This window comes from Oncorhynchus mykiss, chromosome 8, assembly GCF_057628025.1.
Source record: "Oncorhynchus mykiss isolate SJ-2025 chromosome 8, ASM5762802v1, whole genome shotgun sequence".
Taxonomy (NCBI): domain Eukaryota; kingdom Metazoa; phylum Chordata; class Actinopteri; order Salmoniformes; family Salmonidae; genus Oncorhynchus; species Oncorhynchus mykiss.
The window spans coordinates 35,051,804-35,067,268 of record NC_143029.1 but is presented as its reverse complement, the minus strand read 5'-3'; the positions used below and the strand labels follow the sequence as shown (position 1 = coordinate 35,067,268).

Genomic DNA, 15,465 nt, shown 5'->3' with positions numbered 1-15,465 from the left:
TCATTTTCATTCTAGCTCTAAACTCAACTTGCTATGCCTCTTCTAACTGCTAGTCCAGCCCAAGCCCAGATTCTGATGCAGAGACATAACGGTTTCTCTGCTCTGTTAACCACATAAGGTGGAGTAAGCTGGCTCATGTTAGGCACTGCTGTGTTGTGCATTAACCCGACACCACAATCACGTACAGAGCCACAGGACACACACAAGCAAACAAGAGTGCACACACACAAGCACACGCACAAACACATGCACACAGACGGAGAGAGAGAGAGAGAGAGAGAGAGAGATCCACACAAACTCCTGTTTACCTGCTGAGCCTGGAACTGACCTCTTCTCACCTAAAGGAACTTAAATCAACTCTTGATGGCTACTCTGTTCCGAATGTTTAGAAAAATACTTTCTATCCCCCCCACCTCTCTCTCTCTCTCTCTCTCTCTCACACTGCTGTTCCCTAAACACAGTTGCAGTCTCCCCAAGTATCCCTCCTACAGAAAGGAGGATTACACGGTATTAGTGCAGCATCACAGACTGACTGACTGGCTGTCCTGCCAGACACTGATACCCTATGAGAATGGTAAACCACGCTTTGTTTCATATCTCTCCCCAACTAATCTGGCTCTCCCATGGCCTTGTGAGGACCAACAGAGTGTGACATTGGGAATATGAGCTTGGAAGTGACCAATGACACAGGTGACGGCTGGTTTGTGTGTGCGTGAGTGCTCGTCTGCGTAGGTGTGTGTGATCGTGGGTGTGTCTGTCTTTCTGTGTGCAGGTTATAAATGTTTATTCTCCCTGAGATCATTCTGAAATTGAGTTGCGATAAGAAAGATTCTCGCTGGCTTGCGGGCTGAATATTGGATTTTCCAAAAAGTCAACAGAGGGCTTGATCATTAAAGTGAATAAATATTCCTAACCCTCAAGTCTTGCATTTTTCTATCGGTTTGGCTGGGGATTTTTTATTATTTTCATTATTGTGCTGACACATACTCTTCTGCCGTGCGGTCTCCACTATGAAACTGAAGGAGGGAATGTGGGGGGAAAGATGCCAATAACAAACAGACAGCTGTATTAAAATAGATTACTTTTCCTGCTCTTTCTCTCCTCCTCCATGCTCCCCAAGAAAACATTTAGCATTATTGTGTATGGTTTCTGTCTAGGGTTTTTGCTTGAACTAGACTTTTGAATTGAGGTCTGTCATTTTACTTGGGGTTTACTTGAGTTAGTCTATAGAAAGTGTTTTTAAAAAGAAGTAATAGATATGCAAAAAAAATGGGTTTTACAATTAAATTCTATCTACATCATACACGTAGTACACAAAAAAATTAGGGGTTCAACAAGGGTCTCTTCTAAGATCCTCAAAGTTCTTGGAAGAACCTTAAGGTTCTTGGTACTGAACATTTCCCCCAAAAGGTTCTTCCTAGAACCTCATAGGAGGTGGGGTTCATCGGGGATCTCCTCTGCCCGACTGAAACATTTTCATTTGAATATGAAAGGACACCAGGTGCAGGCACTTAACTGAACAATGTAAAGAGCTCCTCAATTTAAGGTAAGGGTTGTCCCTTATATTATCTAAATTGATATTGTTTTATGACGATACCATCTAGCTTTTCATATTTGTGAAAATCTTTCTAAAGCATAAAAATGGACACAATTCAATGGATATCAATCAACAAAAAGGTAAGAATATGTAGGCTAGAAGAATATGCTGAAGGCTAGCTGTAATGGGTGCAGATGACTGAACGGCTCTCTTTTGTGTCTGTGTCTGCAGGTATACAGACAAGGAGACATACAAAGGTATGTCAATTGGTATTGGTATGTTAGGCAGATCACATGTACCATCCTGCTCCCTTACCTCGTCAATGAAAATCCCCCAGGCCTCTACATTATGGACAAGGTATGTGTTTGAAATCATAATCAAAACAGTTTTTTTTTTCTCATTCACATTTACCACCAAAACCAAGGTATGAATACTTTCATGTGCGTGTTTTGTTTAAACATCTGAAAATTGCTATATTTTGGATTCACAGGCTTCACCCTCCCTATACCTCTGATGAATATAACAGGCAACCTGTTTGATCAATATGTACTGTAAAATCATCATTCTGGCTATGGATACGGAGCAAATCAACACATTAACATCAACAAGCCAGAGGATATACCCATTGGACTTGGGGCTCTGCTGGGAGTTTACCTCATATTTAGAATTTTTTTATTCTGCTTTTCCACTAAAATCACAATAAACACTGAGAACTAAAATATTGTGTTGTTGTTATATCCAGTATCCAGTATAACAATAATAATAGGGGAGGGGCAGTAAGTTCAAAAATTAACCCCAAAGGGTTCTTCAAAAGGTTCTTCGGGGCTCCATTAAAAGGGGTTCTTTGAAGAACTTGTAGGGGTTCCCCCACAGTTTCAATTTGAAGAACCCCTAAAAGATACTCCAAGAACCTTTTTCTTTTTACAGTATATGTAGATTACTGTGTGATTTTCAGACATTTCTCTAAAGACCTCAAAGTTGTTTGATAAAATGTCCACATCTTTCTAAAAGCATTTAGAAACTCATTAACATACAATATATTCAAACCCCATAGTACTTAAAAAATTTAAAAAACTAATTCCACTGTTGTGCCTCAGCCACATGTTCCAGTATCTCTTTTCATTCCCTCCAATGACCACTGAGGTGGTGACTGTGCTGCTGCTGGTGGCAGTGGTACATCTCCTATCTGTCAGTCCATTGTGAAGATATCTCCCTCTCCATTTGCAGCTCCTCATTGTCTCTATTTACCAAACAGCAAGCCTCTAAACACAGATAGACAGGCAGGAGAGACCTGATGATGTGTATTAGTGTGTGTGTGTGTGTGTGTGTGTGTGTGTGTGTGTGTGTGTGTGTGTGTGTGTGTGTGTGTGTGTGTGTGTGTGTGTGTGTGTGTGTGTGTGTGTGTGTGTGTGTGTGTGTGTGTGTGTGTGTGTGCACATTAACTTGTGCTTGTGTGTTTCTGCCCTCCTCCCTCCTAGTAAAGGCTTTGTGTGAGGAAGCAGTAAAGACAGTTTACTTCTTTTCACCGGCGCTGCCAAGACCAAATTAATTAGTTTATTTATGAGGGAGGGAGGTGAGACGAGCCAACGACCGGCGAGAGAGAGGAGGCAAATGGAGGCTTAGCATTGTTGCTTAACCAGCCAGGGTGGCATCTCAGGGACATTCACACAGTGGACAGGGCTGGGTAGGGCTAGGATGGACCAGGTAGCGCTGTCCTGGATGGATTACCCTGAAGATAAGAGAGAAGCTCAGACACACACACACACACACACACACACACACACACACACACACACACACACACACACACACACACACACACACACACACACACACACACACACACACACACACACACACACACACACACAAACACACACACACACACACACACAAAAGAGCAAATCAACTAGGGCCAACCAGGTTGCCCATTTCATTTATTAAATGTAATTTATTTAACCAGGATAGTACACTGGATAGTTACTGGTCAGGTCACTTCACCATGGTCATCATCAGTAGGGGCGGAGTGGCCATCTGGCATTCTCTGGGAAATGCCAGATGGACTGGTCCATTTTTAGAGTAGTGGGCCTGTCTAACTTTTTAACGTAAAATTATCATAATCAGGCTAATATTGGGGTGTTCAAGGAATAAAATGGGGTGGTGTGATCTCGAGGGAAAAAAATGGTCCGGTGAAGTTCCTGTCTCAGCCTCCAGTATTTATGCTGCAGTAGTTTGTGTCGGGGGGCTAGGGTCAGTTTGTTATATCTGGAGAACTTCTCCTGTCCTATTCGGTGTCCTGTGTGAATTTAAGTGTACTCTCTCTAATTCTCTCTTTCTCTCTTTCTTTCTCTCTCTCGGAGGACCTGAGCCCTAGGACCATGCCTCAGGACTACCTGACATGATGACTCCTTGCTGTCCCCAGTCCACCTGGCCGTGCTGCTGCTCCAGTTTCAACTGTTCTGCCTTATTATTATTGGACCATGCTGGTTATTTATGAACATTTGAACATCTTGGCCATGTTCTGTTATAATCTCCACCCGGCACAGCCAGAAGAGGACTGGCCACCCCTCAGAGCCTGGTTCCTCTCTAGGTTTCTTTCTAGGTTTTGGCCTTTCTAGGGAGTTTTTCCTAGCCACCGTGCTTCTACACCTGCATTGCTTGCTGTTTGGGGTTTTAGGCTGGGTTTCTGTACAGCACTTTGAGATATCAGCTGATGTACGAAGGGCTATATAAATACATTTGATTTGATTTGGATTTGATTCGGTGTTAGAAATACCTGGGCCGATTTTCGGTCCCAGTCCGCCCCTGATCATCAGCATACTGCATCCCATCTCAAATGTCTTCTCTTGCCCCTGATGACTATCCACACCGTCTCTGTCCCACCATCCCAGTTTATTTTAAAGCATATAGCTTTTTAAGGCAGGCAGCAGACAGAACACCTGTTTTAAATGAGGACCCGTGCCTCAGGGGCCAGTAGGCGTTCCTGTATTGGTGCTGTAAGAACAGCAGGTACCCTGATTTAATACTTCATATTTATTCTGGAGATGAGATACTGGCAGACACACAAACACAGACACACACTCAGAGGCGATGACCCTGAGGCAACCTCTTTACAGAGAATGCTACTCTGTGTGTACCTGCATGCATGTTTGTATGTGTGTGCCTGTGTGCATGTCTATACAAGTGTACGTGTTGTATATGTATGTGGGACTGCCACTGGTATATGAAGATTACCACTACATCAAAATAAGTGGCACTGTTGCCAGTGCCTTGCCTTCTCATAATTCGAGGCCATTGTGAGGGGGCTTGGCAGGGAAATCTGCTGTGGAATTACTTTATGGAAAAATGTACTGCCATACTCTCGTTACCCTGCATGCTCACTTTGATGTAATGGGCTCTGATGGTAGATTCTTAGGGGCCAGGTAATCACATGCAAAATGCATAGGACCAATGTAAGGTAATGGAGAAAATATGCTCTTCTGTTCCTCTACTTGGAGATGTAAGAGATGGTGCTTGTATCCTTGAACATCAAGCTTACATCCACTCTGAGTCGAACGATCAAAATGAAACCAAATTCTCAGCTCCTTAATTTATCCTTCCTGTGATGTTGCTGTCCTGGTTATGACGAATAGAAGCAACCACAGACGTTAGCTTGCTCGCTCGCTCGCTCGCTCGCTCACACACACACACACACACACACACACACACACACACACACACACACACACAAGCATCTAGACCAATTTACTACCTCCATACGGCTGTTGTCCCTGGGTCCTCGCAGCACTGCTGAGTCGCTCCTTTTAAAGGCCTGCATATGAATGAAGACATTAAAATGAAATAGGCTAGCTGTTTCCGTCTTTACACATGAAGATGTAGTAGAAATGGGATTGGAACACACAATGTAGCACCTAATAAGTGCTGCGCTCGTTATGAAGATATGAGGTGCATTTAAAGTTCATCTATGTTGATGGATGGATACATGTTGTCGAACTGGTTCCTGTATTCTCTTTCTTTAAACATCACTCTTATAAAACCATTTCACAATCAGTTATATATATATATCCTTTTTTACAATGGGATTTTATTTTCCTAGCTCTATGCTTGTTTGGGTGTTCTTGTGCTCCAAGAAAGCATATTTGTGTTTGGCTCAGACACTTAAAACTGTTTCATCGATCTTATGACTAAACACATTATTGCAGTCCAAAAATCATATATACTTTGTCTTCCCCAGGGAAGCCAGTATAGACAGTATTGATTGAATATGGCCCTTAGTCTCACCAACCCTGAAGGGCATTATAGACAGTCGGATGCTCATGTATCACGTTTACAACAGCAGTAGCCATACTGTGTTATACTGTACTACACCCTGGCTAGCTATGAAATCCATTGTATGACCACGGAGCAGTGTACTTACATGGCTGTATTGTCTCATCCCAGTAGTAGTTTATGGGCCAGGCTGTGTTATGGAAACTACACGTCTATCATATCCCAAAGTGAAGCCCCCTCAGAGCTCCGTTTTGTTCGATTTCTCTCTGAGTGTTACGGTGAGTGAATGAGGACCCAAAAGCGAACTAACTTAAACAGAGCTTCTTTAATAACCAAACATAGGTAGGCTCAGATAGACCGGCAGATTCCGACAGGACAGGACAAGGTTACAGCAAACATGACGATAGTCTGGCTCAGGCATGAAACACAACAAACAAGAATCCGACAAGGACAGGAACAAAAACAGAGAGAGATATAGGGGACTAATCAGAGGGAAAAAGGGAACAGGTGGGAAACGGGGTGACGAGGTAGTCAGGAGGAGACAAGGAACAGCTGGGGGAAAGCGGGGGAGAAAAGGTAACCTAATACGACCAGCAGAGGGAGACAGGGTGAAAGGAAAGGACAGAGACACAACATGACAATACATGACAGTACCCCCCCACTCACCGAGCGCCTCCTGGCGCACTCGAGGAGGAAACCTGGCGGCAACGGAGGAAATCCTCGATCAGCGCACGGTCCAGCACGTCCCGAGAGGGAACCCAACTCCTCTCCTCAGGACCGTACCCCTCCCAATCAACGAGGTACTGGTGACCACGGCCCCGAGGACGCATGTCCAAAATCCTGCGGACCCTGTAGATGGGTGCGCCCTCGACAAGGATGGGGGGGGGGGGGGGAAGACGAGCGGGGGCGCGAAGAACGGGCTTAATACAGGAGACATGGAAGACCGGGTGGACGCGACGAAGGTATCGCAGAAGAAGAAGTCGAACTGCGACAGGATTAATGACCCGAGAAATACGGAACGGACCAATGAACCGCGGGGTCAACTTGCGAGAAGCCGTCTTAAGGGGAAGGTTCTGAGTGGAGAGCCAAACTCTCTGACCGCGACAATATCTAGGACTCTTAGTTCTACGCTTATTAGCAGCCCTCACAGTCTGCGTCCTATAACGGCAAAGTGCAGACCTGACCCTCTTCCAGGTGCGCTCGCAACGTTGGACAAAAGCCTGAGCGGAGGGGACGCTGGACTCGGCGAACTGAGATGAGAACAGCGGAGGCTGGTACCCGAGGCTACTCTGAAAAGGAGATAGCCCGGTCGCAGACGAAGGAAGCGAGTTGTGGGCGTATTCTGCCCAGGGGAGCTGTTCTGACCAAGACGCAGGGTTGCGAAAAGAAAGACTGCGTAAGATGCGACCAATAGTCTGATTGGCCCGTTCTGCTTGACCGTTAGACTGGGGGTGAAAGCCGGAAGAGAGACTGACGGAAGCCCCAATCAAACGGCAAAACTCCCTCCAAAATTGAGACGTGAATTGCGGACCTCTGTCCGAAACGACGTCTGACGGAAGGCCATGAATTCTGAAAACATTCTCGATGATGATTTGTGCCGTCTCTTTAGCAGAAGGAAGCTTAGCAAGGGGAATGAAATGAGCCGCCTTAGAGAACCTATCGACAACCGTAAGAATAACAGTCTTCCCCGCTGACGAAGGCAGTCCGGTGACAAAATCTAAGGCGATGTGAGACCACGGTCGAGAGAGAATGGGCAGCGGCCTGAGACGGCCGGCAGGAGGGGAGTTACCGGACTTAGTCTGCGCGCAGACCGAACAAGCAGCCACGAAACGACGCGTGTCATGCTCCCGGGTGGGCCACCAAAAACGCTGGCGAATGGAAGCAAGCGTACCCCGAATGCCAGGGTGGCCGGCTAACTTGGCAGAGTGAGCCCACTGAAGAACGGCCAGACGAGTAGGAACGGGAACGAAAAGAAGGTTCCTAGGACAAGCGCGCGGCGACGGAGTGTGAGTGAGCGCTTGCTTTACCTGCCTCTCAATTCCCCAGACAGTCAACCCGACAACACGCCCCTCAGGGAGAATCCCCTCGGGGTCAGTGGAGGCTACTGAAGAACTGAAGAGACGAGATAAAGCATCAGGCTTGGTGTTCTTAGAGCCCGGACGATAAGAAATCACGAACTCGAAACGAGCGAAAAACAGCGCCCAACGCGCCTGACGCGCATTAAGTCGTTTGGCAGAACGGATGTACTCAAGGTTCCTATGGTCAGTCCAAACGACAAAAGGAACGGTCGCCCCCTCCAACCACTGTCGCCATTCGCCTAGGGCTAACCGGATGGCGAGCAGTTCGCGGTTTCCCACATCATAGTTACGTTCCGACGGGGACAGGCGATGAGAAAAATACGCGCATGGGTGGACCTTGTCGTCAGAGAGGGAGCGCTGAGAAAGAATGGCTCCCACGCCCACCTCTGACGCGTCAACCTCGACAACGAACTGTCTAGAGACGTCAGGTGTAACAAGGATAGGAGCGGATGTAAAACGATTCTTGAGGAGATCAAAAGCTCCCTGGGCGGAAACGGACCACTTAAAGCACGTCTTGACAGAAGTAAGGGCTGTGGGAGGAGCTGCCACCTGACCGAAATTACGGATGAAACGACGATAGAAGTTCGCGAAGCCGAGAAAGCGCTGCAGCTCGACGCGTGACTTAGGGGCGGGCCAATCAATGACAGCTTGGACCTTAGCGGGATCCATCTTAATGCCTTCAGAGGAAATAACAGAACCGAGAAATGTGACGGAGGGGGCATGAAAAGTGCACTTCTCAGCCTTCACAAAAAGACAATTCTCTAAAAGGCGCTGGAGGACACGTCGAACGTGCTGAAGATGAATCTGGAGTGACGGTGAAAAAATCAGGATATCGTCAAGGTAAACGAAAACAAAGATGTTCAGCATGTCTCTCAGGACATCATTGACTAATGCCTGAAAGACAGCTGGAGCGTTAGCGAGGCCGAAAGGAAGAACCCGGTATTCAAAGTGCCCTAACGGAGTGTTAAACGCCGTCTTCCACTCGTCCCCCTCCCTGATGCGCACGAGATGGTAAGCGTTACGAAGGTCCAACTTAGTGAAAAACCTGGCTCCCTGCAGGATCTCGAAGGCTGAAGACATAAGAGGAAGCGGATAACGATTCTTAACTGTTATGTCATTCAGCCCTCGATAATCTATGCAGGGGCGCAGAGACCCGTCCTTCTTCTTGACAAAAAAAAACCCCGCTCCGGCGGGAGAGGAGGAGGGGACTATGGTACCGGCGTCAAGAGCTACAGACAAATAATCCTCGAGAGCCTTACGTTCGGGAGCCGACAGAGAGTATAGTCTACCCCGGGGGGGAGTGGTTCCCGGAAGGAGATCAATACTACAATCATACGACCGGTGTGGAGGAAGAGAGGTGGCCCTGGACCGACTGAACACCGTGCGCAGATCGTGATATTCCTCCGGCACCCCTGTCAAATCACCAGGCTCCTCCTGTGAAGAAGAGACAGAGGAAACAGGAGGGATAGCAGACATTAAACATTTCACATGACAAGAGACGTTCCAGGAGAGGATAGAATTACTAGACCAATTAATGGAAGGATTATGACAAACTAGCCAGGGATGGCCCAAAACAACAGGTGTAAAAGGTGAACGAAAAATCAAAAAAGAAATGGTTTCGCTATGATTACCAGAAACAGTGAGGGTTAAAGGTAGCGTCTCACGCTGAATCCTGGGGAGAGGACTACCATCCAGGGCGAACAAGGCCGTGGACTCCCTTAACTGTCTGAGAGGAATGTCATGTTCCCGAGCCCAGGTCTCGTCCATAAAACAGCCCTCCGCCCCAGAGTCTATTAAGGCACTGCAGGAAGCTGACGAACCGGTCCAGCGTAGATGGACCGACAAGGTAGTGCAGGATCTTGAAGGAGAGACAGGAGTAGTAGCGCTCACCAGTAGCCCTCCGCTTACTGATGAGCTCTGGCTTTTACTGGACATGAAGTGACAAAATGACCAGCAGAACCGCAATAGAGACAGAGGCGGTTGGTGATTCTCCGTTCCCTCTCCTTAGTCGAGATGCGGATACCTCCCAGCTGCATAGGCTCAGCTCCCGAGCCGGCAGAGGAAGATGGTAGTGATGCGGAGAGGGGGGCAACGGAGAACGCGAGCTCCTTTCCACGAGCTCGGTGACGAAGATCAACCCGTCGCTCAATGCGAATAGCGAGTTCAATCAAGGAATCCACGCTGGAAGGAACCTCCCGGGAGAGAATCTCATCCTTTACCTCTGCGCGGAGACCCTCCAGAAGACGAGCGAGCAAAGCCGGCTCGTTCCAGCCACTGGAGGCAGCAAGAGTGCGAAACTCAATAGAGTAGTCTGTTATGGATCGATTGCCTTGACATAGGGAAGACAGGGCCCTGGAAGCCTCCTCCCCAAAAACAGATCGATCAAAAACCCGTATCATCTCCTCCTTAAAGTCCTGATACTGGTTAGTACACTCAGCCCTTGCCTCCCAGATTGCCGTGCCCCACTCACGAGCCCGTCCAGTAAGGAGAGATATGACGTAGGCGACACGAGCAGTGCTCCTGGCGTAAGTGTTGGGCTGGAGAGAAAACACAATATCACACTGGGTGAGGAACGAGCGGCATTCAGTGGGCTCCCCAGAGTAACACGGCGGGTTATTGATTCTGGGCTCCGGAGATTCGAAAGCCCTGGAAGTGGCCGGTGGATCGAGGCGGAGATGGTGAACCTGTTCTGTGAGGTTGGAGACTTGGGTGGCCAGGGTCTCAACGGCATGTCGAGCAGCAGACAATTCCTGCTCGTGTCTGCCTAGCATCGCTCCCTGGATCTCGACGGCTGAGTGGAGAGGATCCGAAGTCGCTGGGTCCATTCTTGGTCGGATTCTTCTGTTACGGTGAGTGAATGAGGACCCAAAAGCGAACTAACTTAAACAGAGCTTCTTTAATAACCAAACATAGGTAGGCTCAGATAGACCGGCAGATTCCGACAGGACAGGACAAGGTTACAGCAAACATGACGATAGTCTGGCTCAGGCATGAAACACAACAAACAAGAATCCGACAAGGACAGGAACAAAAACAGAGAGAGATATAGGGGACTAATCAGAGGGAAAAAGGGAACAGGTGGGAAACGGGGTGACGAGGTAGTCAGGAGGAGACAAGGAACAGCTGGGGGAAAGCGGGGGAGAAAAGGTAACCTAATACGACCAGCAGAGGGAGACAGGGTGAAAGGAAAGGACAGAGACACAACATGACAATACATGACACTGAGAGGCAACTGCAATCAGGCTCCATTGTAAGACGTTGAAGTGACATTTTGCTTAAACCCTCGACAAAGCAGCTAGCTAATGCTAGCTCAGACACGCCACGATACTGTCATATCCGCCGCATTCGATGATGTCACTGGATTCAGCTCTGGATTGATAAGTGGGTCCAATTTAGACGGGCTTTTCAATTAGCCAACTGGTAGTCTCTCATACTTAGCCATGCATCTTGAAGGCATGTTAGACTAGAGCTGGTTAGTGGATCCAAGGGCTCAGTTCATTGATTATAGCATGGTATTTGCAACATAATGTTAGTGGATTTGAATCCCATGAGGCCCAGATATGCTGACCTTATGCTGGAGCTGTAAGTCAATGCTCTAGATGGAGAACACCTACCTAAATTAAAAAGCATGACTATATCTTACCTCTACTTTTATCTTTTATGGAGGAGCATCGTGTGATCAAGGGTCCCTTGTCATAAAGTTGACAAAGGAAGTGTCAGCTATCAATCCCAAGCCCAGTTTATAAGTGTGAAACGTATCTTCTTCAAGTTGTCCCCAATGCAGATAATAACACCAATTAGGTATTCAGGTCCAGTAGGTTATTGAGTGTTTTTTTATCGCCACGCATAAACAAGGTTCCTTTCTCCTCCGCGGTGGACTTCATTAACAGGCTACACACACTGCAAAGTAGTGGGTTGGCACACACAGACATACACATACTGTAGCTACACACAAACACACACACACACTCCAAGCCGCCCTTTCACATGCAAAGACACGTCATGTGCAAAGACACATCTATAGCTCAGATAAGAAGAAGACACCGACATCCTTGCACGTTTACAAAGACATGCCTCTACTGCTTAGACACTAACCACACGTACAGCTCTACACACAGCCTTGTCCTGGCATGCAAAAGAGAACTTGTACAACCAGACATAAAGGAGCAACATCTTGGCACACAAGACACTCATCCGTAGCGGAGACACTATAAAAAGTAAAACATCATATCTTCAGCCTCTCTGCTGACAGGTCATGAACTTTATGAGTCAAGTGGTAGTGTTAGAGCATCTATCCTACATATTCTCCCTAAATCGCTACAATAGCTCAGACACGACGCATATACACCGCTCTGCGAGAGCATACATCCAAGGCCGGATTATCCCTCATTCTATCCAGGCACATGCCATGTGCCAAGACTGTGAGACTATGAGGGAGACCAAAATCACGAGCTGGAAATAGCATCCATGGACATCAATGAGAGGCTGAAGCAGAGACTATCCAGTAAGCAGAGTAGAATTAGATAAGTGTTATTATGAGAGATTAAGGGGAATGATGTGATTGTGAAAGACTGAATGCCATTTCCCACGAAGTCCCAGGTGTAAGGCACCAGACTTAATTCTCGATAAGCCAATCAGAAACCAACCAACCAAAACATGATCCAATCACCCTCTTCTCTTGCGAACCTGACCAAACATATCCTTCTCAATAAGGGCTCAACCTATCCATTATCTCACCTACAACCAGCGCTGACCTTGAACTGACTGCTCATGACCAGACATCAAATAAAACAATTTAAATAGAAATTCTCTGATCCTTTGCACGTAGCTAATGTGGTGTTTCTCCCTCTCCCTCTCTTTCTTTGATTTTCTTTCTTTCTTCCTCTCTCTTTCCCTCTTTCCTTCTCTCTCTCTCTCTCTCTCACACTCTCTTCGTCACTCTCTCTCCATCTCTCTACCCATCTCTCCCTCCCTCCCTCTCTCTTTCTAGAAACTGGGAATGCTTTTCCTTTCATCACCCACTTCGCTACATCCTCCTCTCTCCCTCCTCTCTGGGAATGCTTTTCCATGCTTTGTTATTCCGAGCGCAGTGGGTTCCCATTGGAACTATATCACTTTACAAAGCTCAGTGATTGACAGTGACGACGATGCTCTCATAACCCCGTTTAAGATATCCCCGAGGTGAAAATGAGCACTCGTCAAATTCTTAAGTAATCATGACGCTTGGCCTACTGCATGCAGCAACAGTCGTGGGCCCTCTGCTTCCATTTCCCTGGCCAAACAGGAGGACATATTCTAGAAACACATTATAGAGAAGGTTCACCGGTGATTTATGTGTTGATTGAATAACACAAGCAGTGTTGCAACGATGAATCCTTTTGAAATAGTAAAGTGCATCTGATAAAATGAATAGTACTGAGAGACACACTGTAAGTGCAGATGAACTGAAGTTTCCTGTCTTGCGTTGGTTATATGATCATGGTGCCTATAAAAACTCGGTCCTTGATTCCCCTCAAGGGACACACATACTGACTATGGAGGGGGAAAAAAAGTGTCTGTGGCCAAAGTACTTTTTTGTATTATTATATCGTAAGATTTAAACTGCGGGCCGCTAAGAGGTGATGGATTTAGCCTTGATTACAGTCTGATAAACCTCTCACCTCCTCCCGTCTCACACACATACACACACACACACCCCATCTGAATCCCATTTGGTCATAATTAGCTTTCTCCTCCATGTTATCTCAGTGTAAATTATGCCCCATGGATTATCAATTACAGGACTTTAACCGGGTTCTCTGCTTGGTTAGAATAAGGTTGGGAAGGAAGGGTGTATCAAGTGAATCTCAATAATGACGTCTTAGACTGTATAGAGAACGTTGTCTTTCTCCTGGATCTAGTTGGGCTTGGATAATGAAGTTATGACCTCTCTGAAGATGAGGTTCCACTCCAACATACTTACACACAGGGTACATATCCAGCCATAACCAGACAGTCAGTGCATTACAACCTAAAGCTCATATATCATGAATAGCATGTTGTTGACGTTGTGATCCTGATTATGAATAACGCCTTTGGGTTCAATAGCGGTCCATTATTAATGTTCTCATTAGTGGAGGTATAAATGAAATCCTATGTTTCCCTACATGTATAATGTAAAACAATTACCCTCTATAAATCATTCACACGGGGCTTCGTGGTTAATAAATGGGTGACGTCTAGGCATCGACACGTGGTTGAGATGATGATGTTTATATTTAAAAAAATGGTTGTTATTGGGGAAATGACAACACTTCCTGTGTATACACTGACATAGACATGATGACGTGACAGTTAACTACTAACATGACATGCAAGACGTATGTTAGTAGATTGATTGAAGGGGATATTGGACAAGGTAAATGACAAAACCTAACTCGTAGTGACAGTAGGCCGTTAAGAATTTCTTCTTAATAACTGATTTACCTAGTTTAAATAAAGGTTAAATATGATTATCATTTTTTAAATTGAATAGTTAGTATGTGTGGGACATGATGTTGTTGTTTCTGTCCACGGCTTCTCCATCCCTTCATGACAGAGTGAAAAGACCTAGTTGTCATGGGCAACAGTCAGAACTGGATTCTATTTCATTCAATTTGCTACAACTTTGTTTATCCCCTTAGGGCTAATTAAAAAGGGCATTGGCAGCAAGGTCATAAATAATAACATTCTCCGCTTATAATGCAAGAACAACAAGTGCATATTTTCAGAACACAATGGAATAGGATGATGTGTTACCGTCAATTTTTCAGTTCAAATCTATGCTTTAGCTTTCACAATACCTACAGTAAATGCTCAACCTCTCACTCACACACACACACACACACACACACACACACACACACACACACACACACACACACACACACACACACACACACACACACACACACGTTGTCTATGAAGACTTGTGCTGCCCCCTTTCTTCCTAGCAGCTTTGATGAAGTATGTATAAAAAAAAAACATTGATAAACGTGTGGAACAGCAGGAGCAGCAGGAGAGGGTTGGTAAAAAAAGAGGATGAACCGACCACACTGATGGAGGAGAGGAGGACGAGGGGAGGAAAAGAGGTGGAGAAAGACATGAGAAAGAGTGGCACAGCGGTTGGTGACTTTTGAATTGCTCCTGTGACCATGACTTTTAGATTCCGCAATCCAAGTCGTTGTTTTGCACCACGTGTGATCCTCTCTGACGTTCATGAATTAATAAAAGACAGCGGAATGTCAGCAAATCTATTTGTAGGTTTGCTCGCAGAGCAAAGACACACTTATGCGCTCGTACAACCTCAACTCACTGCCACCCTCGCTCTATCTTTCTTGGACACACGCACAATGCATGCGCGTACAAACGCACGCACGTACACACACATACACACACTTACAGTGTACACACGCGCGCATACACACACAAACACACATGCACCACATCAGGAATTCCAAATGAGACTGCTAAGTGGCAAGTATCAAATGTACTAGGAAAAGAGCACGAGTATAAAAAGCCATTCCGTGTCCAATTAACATTTTCTTTGTTATGCCTATACTG

At 46.2% G+C, this 15,465-nt stretch overlaps 1 long non-coding RNA gene across 1 annotated transcript in view; it reads left to right on the top strand.

Moving 5' to 3' along the window:
• Positions 1 to 4,397, top strand: part of LOC149981639 (uncharacterized) — a 79,514-nt gene extending 75,117 nt beyond the window's left edge. Inside the window, exon 3 of the long non-coding RNA XR_016497769.1 lies at positions 3,898 to 4,397. This is a non-coding gene — a long non-coding RNA (uncharacterized LOC149981639). The remainder of the gene's footprint in view (positions 1 to 3,897) is intronic.
• Positions 4,398 to 15,465: the final 11,068 nt, after the last annotated feature.